The sequence below is a fragment of the Mus caroli genome, unplaced genomic scaffold (genome assembly GCF_978045245.1).
Source record: "Mus caroli unplaced genomic scaffold, Mus_caroli_1 scaffold_9, whole genome shotgun sequence".
Taxonomy (NCBI): Eukaryota; Metazoa; Chordata; class Mammalia; order Rodentia; family Muridae; genus Mus; species Mus caroli.
In genome coordinates, this window is record NW_028227264.1 from 117922767 (window position 1) to 117933468 (window position 10702).

At 44.0% G+C, this 10702-nt stretch overlaps 2 pseudogenes; both read left to right on the plus strand.

Moving 5' to 3' along the window:
* Positions 1-1698: 1698 nt before the first annotated feature.
* Positions 1699-4136, plus strand: LOC147002772 (cell division cycle 5-like protein pseudogene; annotated as a pseudogene).
* A 2991-nt stretch (positions 4137-7127) lies between these two features.
* On the plus strand, positions 7128-9828 carry LOC147002773 (cell division cycle 5-like protein pseudogene; annotated as a pseudogene).
* Positions 9829-10702: the final 874 nt, after the last annotated feature.

The following is a 10702-nucleotide window of genomic DNA, read 5'->3' on the forward strand; positions in this document are numbered from 1 at the left end:
ATTCCATTGAATTGGAAGCTCAGACTTCCCCCTGGTCATTTTGGGCTTCTAATGCCCTTAAACCAGCAGGCTAAAAAAGGAATAACAGTGTTAGGAGGGTTGATAGATCCAGATTACCATGGGGAAATTGGATTACCTCTTCACAATGGAGGTAAGCAAGATTATGTCTGGAATGTAGGAGATCCCTTAGGGCGTCTCTTGGCACTACCATGTCCTGTGATTAAAGTCAATGGGAAACTACAAAAGCCTAATCCAAGCAGGATGACAAAGAACACAGACCCATCAGGAATGAAGGTATGGGTCAATCCTCCAGGAAAAGAGCCAAGACCTGCTGAGGTGCTTGCCGAAGGTGAAGGAAATACAGAATGGGTAGAAGAGGAAGGTAGTTATAAGTACCAATTAAGGCCACGTGACCAGTTGCAGAAACGAGGATTATAAAGTAATATGAATGCCCCTGTCTTACTTTGCTAACAAATATATTTGTCTTTCTTCTGAAAGATCCTGACAGAATGTAAAAGGACACAGAAGCCCTGAAATTGGCAAGATAGACATCAGTGTTAGCAGAACTAGCTTCACTGATTTAGAAAATAGAGGTGCACAATGCTCTGGCCACTCCTTGAACCTGTGTGTCTGCCAATGTTTTGACCATTCCTTGACCCATGTGTGTGCCCAATGATGATGCCCATTGCCAGGTGTTTGTGATATTGGTTGCTGAGAAAGAGTCAGAAAATCTCCCCAGCAACCACAGCCCGGCCAATCCTGAGTTGCTACACCTGCACCAGACTCTTTCCTTGTACCCCTCCCATACCCATTTCTTGAGAATAGACATTGTTTAGATCTGGAAATCCCCTACTCTCCCTTCTCCTTTCTCCCCTGAGGGCCTATAAAAACTGGGACCTCTTTCCCCTCAAGGTGGACTCCTCTACCCCTGAGTGGGATATGAGTCGTCCCCAGAGCTCTGGCTTTCCCCAAATAAAGCCTCATGTGGTTTGCAACTAGCTCCGTCTATCGTGCGTTCTTGGGTGTCCGCTATTGTCCTGAGGCCTGAGCAAGGGGCTCCTCTCGGAGTCATTCACTTCCAATTTCTTTAACATCAATTTGTATTTAAGTTGACACACTAAAAGCATGTTCCCAAGGGACATTGCCCCATTGTAAATTTACAAATACATTTGCGAATGTATGAGGGATAGTTATATCCTGTTAGGCGTATTCACAACCTTGTTATTGTTTCATGTGAACATGAGATATTATTTGTGTCAAGTTAACAAGGGGTGGGTTGTAGTGGCTATTCCTGGTTGTCAACTGGACTATATTTGGAATGAACTACAATCCAGAATTGGAAGGCTCACCAGTGACCCTTATCTGGAGGCTTGTAGATAGAAGTTTTTGATCTGGATCTAGGTATGGAGATCTTTAGACATAGTGGCTATGGATTCCAGAAGACTAAATCTCCGAATTCAAGGACATCTGGGATTAAGGATGTGGAGGAACACACCTTTAATCTGGGCTACACCTTTCATCTGGGATTAAAGGTGTGGTGGAACACACCTTTAATCTGAGCTACAGCTTCTGCTGGAGACAATATAAGGACATTGGAAGAAGGGAGTCTCTAAAGCAGAAGGTTGCTCTTGGGAGGAAGTGGCCTCTTGCGTCCCGTGACCGGAGCACCGTTACTACTTTCTCGAAGCTCCTCTCAGCCCGGCCCCCTTGCCGGGACACTCCGCCGCCAAGATGCCCCGGATTATGATCAAAGGAGGAGTGTGGAGGAACACGGAGGATGAAATTCTGAAAGCAGCGGTAATGAAATATGGGAAAAACCAGTGGTCTAGGATTGCCTCATTGCTGCATAGGAAATCGGCAAAGCAGTGCAAAGCCAGATGGTACGAATGGCTGGATCCAAGTATTAAAAAAACTGAATGGTCCAGAGAAGAGGAAGAAAAACTCTTGCACCTGGCCAAGCTGATGCCAACGCAGTGGAGGACCATTGCTCCAATCATAGGAAGAACAGCAGCCCAGTGCCTGGAACACTATGAATTCCTCCTGGACAAAACTGCTCAAAGGGACAACGAAGAGGAAACAACAGATGACCCCCGAAAGCTTAAGCCTGGAGAGATGGATCCAAACCCAGAGACCAAGCCAGCCCGGCCGGACCCGATTGACATGGATGAGGATGAACTTGAGATGCTCTCTGAGGCTCGAGCCCGTCTGGCCAATACTCAAGGAAAGAAGGCTAAAAGGAAAGCAAGAGAAAAGCAGTTGGAAGAAGCCAGGCGCCTTGCTGCCCTCCAGAAAAGACGAGAGCTTCGAGCAGCTGGCATAGAGATTCAGAAGAAAAGGAAAAAGAAGAGAGGCGTTGATTATAATGCTGAAATCCCATTTGAAAAAAAGCCAGCTCTTGGTTTTTATGATACTTCTGAGGAGAATTACCAGGCCCTTGATGCAGATTTCAGGAAATTGCGACAGCAGGATCTTGATGGGGAGCTAAGATCTGAAAAAGAAGGAAGAGATAGAAAAAAAGACAAACAGCATTTAAAAAGGAAAAGGGAGTCTGATTTACCATCAGCTATCCTCCAAACCAGTGGTGTCTCTGAGTTCACTAAAAAGAGAAGCAAACTTGTGTTGCCTGCGCCTCAGATTTCAGATGCTGAACTCCAGGAAGTTGTCAAGGTAGGCCAGGCCAGTGAGGTCGCGCGGCAGATGGCGGAGGAGTCAGGAATAACAAACTCTGCTTCTAGCACTCTCCTGTCTGAGTACAATGCCACAAACAACAGCATCGCTCTGAGAACACCACGGACACCAGCCTCTCAAGACAGGATTCTACAGGAAGCTCAGAACCTCATGGCCTTGACCAATGTGGACACTCCATTGAAAGGTGGGCTTAATACCCCACTGCATGAGAGTGACTTCTCTGGTGTGACCCCACAGCGGCAAGTTGTGCAGACTCCAAATACAGTTCTGTCTACCCCTTTCAGGACTCCTTCTAATGGAGCCGAAGGGCTGACTCCCCGAAGTGGAACAACTCCTAAACCAGTCACTAATGCCACCCCAGGTAGAACACCACTTAGAGACAAGTTAAACATTAATCCAGAGGATGGAATGGCAGGCTACAGTGACCCCTCTTACGTGAAGCAGATGGAAAGAGAATCTCGTGAACATCTCCGTCTAGGGTTGTTAGGCCTCCCTGCACCTAAGAACGATTTTGAAATCGTTCTGCCTGAAAATGCCGAGAAGGAACTGGAAGAACGTGAAATAGATGATACCTACATTGAAGATGCTGCTGATGTGGATGCTCGAAAGCAGGCCATCCGAGATGCTGAGCGTGTAAAGGAAATGAAACCAATGCACAAAGCCGCTCAGAAGGATCTGCCCAGGCCGTCTGAAGTAAATGAAACTATTTTAAGACCTTTAAATGTAGAACCACCTCTAACAGATTTACAGAAGAGCGAAGAACTGATCAAAAAAGAAATGGTTACGATGCTTCATTATGATCTTCTACATCATCCCTACGGACCATCTGGAAATAAAAAAGGAAAAAATGTTGGGTTTGCTACCAACAATTCAGAGCACATTACCTATAGCATAGCCCTTATGAGAACTTCTCCAAAGAAGATCTGAAAAAGGCCCAGGATGCTCTGGTACAAGAGATGGAAGTGGTCAAACAAGGAATGAGCCATGGCGAACTCTCCAGTGAAGCTTACAACCAGGTGTGGGAGGAATGCTACAGTCAAGTCCTCTATCTTCCTGCTCAGAGCCGCTACACTCGCGCTAATCTTGCTAGCAAAAAGGACAGAATTGAATCACTTGAAAAGAGACTTGAGATAAACAGGGGTCACATGACAACAGAAGCCAAGAGAGCTGCAAAGATGGAAAAGAAGATGAAGATTTTGCTTGGTGGATACCAGTCTCGTGCTATGGGGCTCATGAAACAGTTGAATGACTTATGGGACCAGATTGAGCAGGCTCACTTGGAGCTACGCACTTTTGAAGAACTCAAGAAACATGAAGACTCTGCTATTCCCCGTAGGCTAGAGTGTCTAAAAGAAGATGTGCAGCGGCAACGGGAACGAGAGAGAGAGCTTCAACAGAGATACGCGGATTTGCTGATGGAGAAAGAGACTTTACAGGCAAGGTTCTGAAGCACAGTGGATGCTCTGCCACAGGAGAGCGAGCTGTTGCTGGTTTCCTACTCAGCAAGGCTGAACTGAGCTTCTTCTTCATTGACAAGTTACCCAGCACCGTGGTTTCTCAGTGGTTTGTTTTGAATGATACTGATCTTTGCGTTCCGTGTTACAAACTTGGACGCCGGGATAATGAGGGTTTAAATTATCCAGATGCTCATTCTTTGCCAGTGTCATATTTACAAAATTTCGTAGTTTAGGCCTTTAATTTAAAAGGCCTGACTTTAAATACTGCCTGTGAGTAAACCCTTGAATAAAAAGAACATGTGAAAAATTGGAAAAAAAAAAAAAAAAAAAAAAAAAGGAAGAAGGGAGTCTCGTTCTTGCTCCCTCACCTGCTTGCCATGTGGGACTGAGTAACTGCTAGATCCTTGGACTCCTCCCATTCACAGCTACTACTGAACCATTGTTTGGAGTTGGACTGTAGACTGTAAGTCATCAATAAATTCCTTTACTATATAGAGACTATCCACATGTTCTGTGACTCCAGAGAACCCAAACTAATATACCAGGACCACTCAGCATCATCAGAACACAGTACTCCCACACTTGAAAAACAAGATTTGGATTTAAAATCATATCTCATGATGCTGGTAGAGGATTTTCAGAAGGACGTTAATAACTCCCTTGAAGGAATACAGAAGAACACAGGTAAACAGCTAGAAGCCCTTAAAGAATTACAGGAAAACACAATCAAATAGGTAAAGGAACTGGACAAAACCATCCAGGATATAAAAATGGAAGTAGAAACCATAAAGAATTCACAAAGGGAGACAACTCTGGAGATAAACCTAGGAAAGAAATCAGGAGCCATAGATGCAAGCCTCACCAAGAGAATACAAGAGATAGAAGAAAGAATCTCAGGTGCAGAAGATTCCATAGAAAACATTGGCACAACAATCAAAGAAAATGCACAATGCAAAATGCAAAAAATATCCTAACTCAAAACGTCCAGGAAATCCAGGACACAATGAGAAGACTATACCTAAAGATAATACATATAGATGAGAATTAAGATTTTCAACTTAAAGAGCCAGTAAATACCTTCAACAAAATTATAGAAGAAAACTTCCCCAACCTAAAGAGATGCCCATGAACATACAAGAAGTCTACAGAACTCCAAATAGTTTGGACCAAAAAAGAAATTTCTCCAATGCACTAAGCAAAGAAAGAATATTAAAAGCAGTAAAAGAAAAAGGTCAGGTAACATATAAAGGCAGACCTATTAGAATTACACCAGACTTCCCACCAGAGACTATGAAAGCCAGAAGATCCTGGATGGATGTTATACAGACACTAAGAGAACACAAATGCCAGCCCAGGCTACTATACCCAACAAAACTCTCAATTACCATAGGCGGAAAAAAAACAAAGTTTTCCATGACAAAACCAAATTCACACAGTATCTTCCCACAAATCCAGTCCTTCAAAGGATAACAAAGGGAAAACTCCAACGCAAGGAGTGAAACTACACCCTAGAAAAAGTAATCTTTCAACAAACCTAAAAGAAGATAGCCACATTAACAGAATCCCAACTCTAACAACAAAAATAACAGGAAGCAACAATTACTTTTCCCTAATATCTCTTAATATCAATGGGCTTAATTCCCAAATAAAAAGACATAGATGAACAGACTGGCTATGTAAACAGAACCCAACATTTTGCTACATACAGGAAACCCACCTCAGGGAAAAGGACAAACACTACTGAAAGATCCTGACAGAATGTAAAAGGTCACACAAGCCCTGAAATTGGCAAGATAGATGTCAGTGTTAGCCGTACTAGCTTCACTGATTTAGAAAAATAGAGGTGCATAATGCTCTGGCCACTCCTTGAACCAATGTCTGCCAAATGGTTTGACCATTCCTTGATCCCATGTGTGTGCCCACTGATGAAGCCCATTGCCAGGTGTTTGTGATATTGGTTGCTGAGAAAGAGTCAGAAAATCTCCCCAGCAACCACAGCCCGGCCAATCCTGAGTTGCTACACCTGCACCAGACTCTTTCCTTGTACCCCTCCCATACCCATTTCTTGAGAACAGACATTGTTTAGATCTGGACATCCCCTACTCTCCCTTCTCCTTTCTCCCCTGAGGGCCTATAAAAACTGGGACCTCTTTCCCCTCAAGGTGGACTCCTCTACCCCTGAGTGGGATATGAGTCGTCCCCAGAGCTCTGGCTTTCCCCAAATAAAGCCTCATGTGGTTTGCAACTAGCTCCGTCTATCGTGCGTTCTTGGGTGTCCGCTATTGTCCTGAGTCCTGAGCAAGGGGCTCCTCTCGGAGTCTTTCACTTCCAATTTCTTTAACATCAGTTTGTATTTAAGTTGACACACTAAAAGCATGTTCCCAAGGGACATTGCCCCATTGTAAATTTACAAATACATTTGCGAATGTATTATATATCCTATAACTATAACTATAACTATATATATATATATATATATAGTTATTGTTATAGTTATATCCTGTTAGGCGTATTCACAACCTTGTTATTGTTTCATGTGAACATGAGATATTATTTGTGTCAAGTTAACAAGGGGTGGGTTGTAGTGGCTATTCCTGGTTGTCAACTGGACTATATTTGGAATGAACTACAATCCAGAATTGGAAGGCTCCCCAGTGACCCTTATCTGGAGGCTTGTAGATAGAAGTTTTTGATCTGGATCTAGGTATGGAGATCTTTAGACATAGTGGCTATGGGATTCCAGAAGACTAAATCTCCGAATTCAAGGACATCTGGGATTAAGGATGTGGAGGAACACACCTTTAATCTGGGCTACACCTTTCATCTGGGATGAAAGGATGTGGTGGAACACACCTTTAATCTGAGCTACAGCTTCTGCTGGAGACAATATAAGGACATTGGAAGAAGGGAGTCTCTAAAGCAGAAGGTCGCTCTTGGGAGGAAGTGGCCTCTTGCGTCCCGTGACCGGAGCGCCGTTACTACTTTCTCGAAGCTCCTCTCGGCCCGGCCCCCTTGCCGGGACACTCCGCCGCCAAGATGCCCCGGATTATGATCAAAGGAGGAGTGTGGAGGAACACGGAGGATGAAATTCTGAAAGCAGCGGTAATGAAATATGGGAAAAACCAGTGGTCTAGGATTGCCTCATTGCTGCATAGGAAATCGGCAAAGCAGTGCAAAGCCAGATGGTACGAATGGCTGGATCCAAGTATTAAAAAAACTGAATGGTCCAGAGAAGAGGAAGAAAAACTCTTGCACCTGGCCAAGCTGATGCCAACGCAGTGGAGGACCATTGCTCCAATCATAGGAAGAACAGCAGCCCAGTGCCTGGAACACTATGAATTCCTCCTGGACAAAACTGCTCAAAGGGACAACGAAGAGGAAACAACAGATGACCCCCGAAAGCTTAAGCCTGGAGAGATCGATCCAAACCCCGAGACCAAGCCAGCCCGGCCCGACCCGATTGACATGGATGAGGATGAACTTGAGATGCTCTCTGAGGCTCGAGCCCGTCTGGCCAATACTCAAGGAAAGAAGGCTAAAAGGAAAGCAAGAGAAAAGCAGTTGGAAGAAGCCAGGCGCCTTGCTGCCCTCCAGAAAAGACGAGAGCTTCGAGCAGCTGGCATAGAGATTCAGAAGAAAAGGAAAAAGAAGAGAGGCGTTGATTATAATGCTGAAATCCCATTTGAAAAAAAGCCAGCTCTTGGTTTTTATGATACTTCTGAGGAGAATTACCAGGCCCTTGATGCAGATTTCAGGAAATTGCGACAGCAGGATCTTGATGGGGAGCTAAGATCTGAAAAAGAAGGAAGAGATAGAAAAAAAGACAAACAGCATTTAAAAAGGAAAAGGGAGTCTGATTTACCATCAGCTATCCTCCAAACCAGTGGTGTCTCTGAGTTCACTAAAAAGAGAAGCAAACTTGTGTTGCCTGCGCCTCAGATTTCAGATGCTGAACTCCAGGAAGTTGTCAAGGTAGGCCAGGCCAGTGAGGTCGCGCGGCAGATGGCGGAGGAGTCAGGAATAACAAACTCTGCTTCTAGCACTCTCCTGTCTGAGTACAATGCCACAAACAACAGCATCGCTCTGAGAACACCACGGACACCAGCCTCTCAAGACAGGATTCTACAGGAAGCTCAGAACCTCATGGCCTTGACCAATGTGGACACTCCATTGAAAGGTGGGCTTAATACCCCACTGCATGAGAGTGACTTCTCTGGTGTGACCCCACAGCGGCAAGTTGTGCAGACTCCAAATACAGTTCTGTCTACCCCTTTCAGGACTCCTTCTAATGGAGCCGAAGGGCTGACTCCCCGAAGTGGAACAACTCCTAAACCAGTCACTAATGCCACCCCAGGTAGAACACCACTTAGAGACAAGTTAAACATTAATCCAGAGGATGGAATGGCAGGCTACAGACGCCTCTTACGTGAAGCAGATGGAAAGAGAATCTCGTGAACATCTCCGTCTAGGGTTGTTAGGCCTCCCTGCACCTAAGAACGATTTTGAAATCGTTCTGCCTGAAAATGCCGAGAAGGAACTGGAAGAACGTGAAATAGATGATACCTACATTGAAGATGCTGCTGATGTGGATGCTCGAAAGCAGGCCATCCGAGATGCTGAGCGTGTAAAGGAAATGAAACCAATGCACAAAGCCGCTCAGAAGGATCTGCCCAGGCCGTCTGAAGTAAATGAAACTATTTTAAGACCTTTAAATGTAGAACCACCTCTAACAGATTTACAGAAGAGCGAAGAACTGATCAAAAAAGAAATGGTTACGATGCTTCATTATGATCTTCTACATCATCCCTACGGACCATCTGGAAATAAAAAAGGAAAAAATGTTGGGTTTGCTACCAACAATTCAGAGCACATTACCTATCTTGAGCATAGCCCTTATGAGAACTTCTCCAAAGAAGATCTGAAAAAGGCCCAGGATGCTCTGGTACAAGAGATGGAAGTGGTCAAACAAGGAATGAGCCATGGCGAACTCTCCAGTGAAGCTTACAACCAGGTGTGGGAGGAATGCTACAGTCAAGTCCTCTATCTTCCTGCTCAGAGCCGCTACACTCGCGCTAATCTTGCTAGCAAAAAGGACAGAATTGAATCACTTGAAAAGAGACTTGAGATAAACAGGGGTCACATGACAACAGAAGCCAAGAGAGCTGCAAAGATGGAAAAGAAGATGAAGATTTTGCTTGGTGGATACCAGTCTCGTGCTATGGGGCTCATGAAACAGTTGAATGACTTATGGGACCAGATTGAGCAGGCTCACTTGGAGCTACGCACTTTTGAAGAACTCAAGAAACATGAAGACTCTGCTATTCCCCGTAGGCTAGAGTGTCTAAAAGAAGATGTGCAGCGGCAACGGGAACGAGAGAGAGAGCTTCAACAGAGATACGCGGATTTGCTGATGGAGAAAGAGACTACAGGCAAGGTTCTGAAGCACAGTGGATGCTCTGCCACAGGAGAGCGAGCTGTTGCTGGTTTCCTACTCAGCAAGGCTGAACTGAGCTTCTTCTTCATTGACAAGTTACCCAGCACCGTGGTTTCTCAGTGGTTTGTTTTGAATGATACTGATCTTTGCGTTCCGTGTTACAAACTTGGACGCCGGGATAATGAGGGTTTAAATTATCCAGATGCTCATTCTTTGCCAGTGTCATATTTACAAAATTTCGTAGTTTAGGCCTTTAATTTAAAAGGCCTGACTTTAAATACTGCCTGTGAGTAAACCCTTGAATAAAAAGAACATGTGAAAAATTGGAAAAAAAAAAAAAAGGAAGAAGGGAGTCTCGTTCTTGCTCCCTCACCTGCTTGCCATGTGGGACTGAGTAACTGCTAGATCCTTGGACTCCTCCCATTCACAGCTACTACTGAACAAAACCAGCCAGTTCAATGTGTAAGGAACCATCCCTTGAGATGGGGTCACTAACATGACCTTATCCCTGGGAAATCAACAGTTTACTTTATAAATCATTTGTAAAGTTATATAGTAGCATTATGAGAGGTAAAAACTTTCTCCATAACAAAATTTATATGGCTACATGTGTGTCATCAGAGGTGGGCCTTTATGGTAAAGGAATCCTTAAATAAAAAATTAAAATAGTTTAAATTTACTCATTTAAGATTTACAAAAAAATCAGGTGTTAGATGTTAAACAGTAATTGACCATAAAGCTTTATTAACCTGCTCTTGGAAATGTGCCACTAGCCTTGGGTGACAGTTCCCACTGCATCCATCCGTTTAGAATTATTATATTTTGACTTATATAAATGATGTTCCCTGTTCTGTTTGTGATTCACTGAATACATAGTTTCAGAGTTGTAATGCTTAGATGATTTTTGTGCTTTACTGTGCCAAATGATTTTCGTTGGCATTTGTGATTGTCTCACTGGATTTAGTTTCTAAGAGATGTAATGTTTGCTTTTTTAATGTACAAAATCCCCTGCTTGAGAGCTGCAGGATACACTCAGATTCAAACTGCCTCTGTGTTTGTTTGTTTGTCACCACTGAATCCTTACCCACCTAGCTTCAAGGACCCTCGTCACAGGGACCCCTAT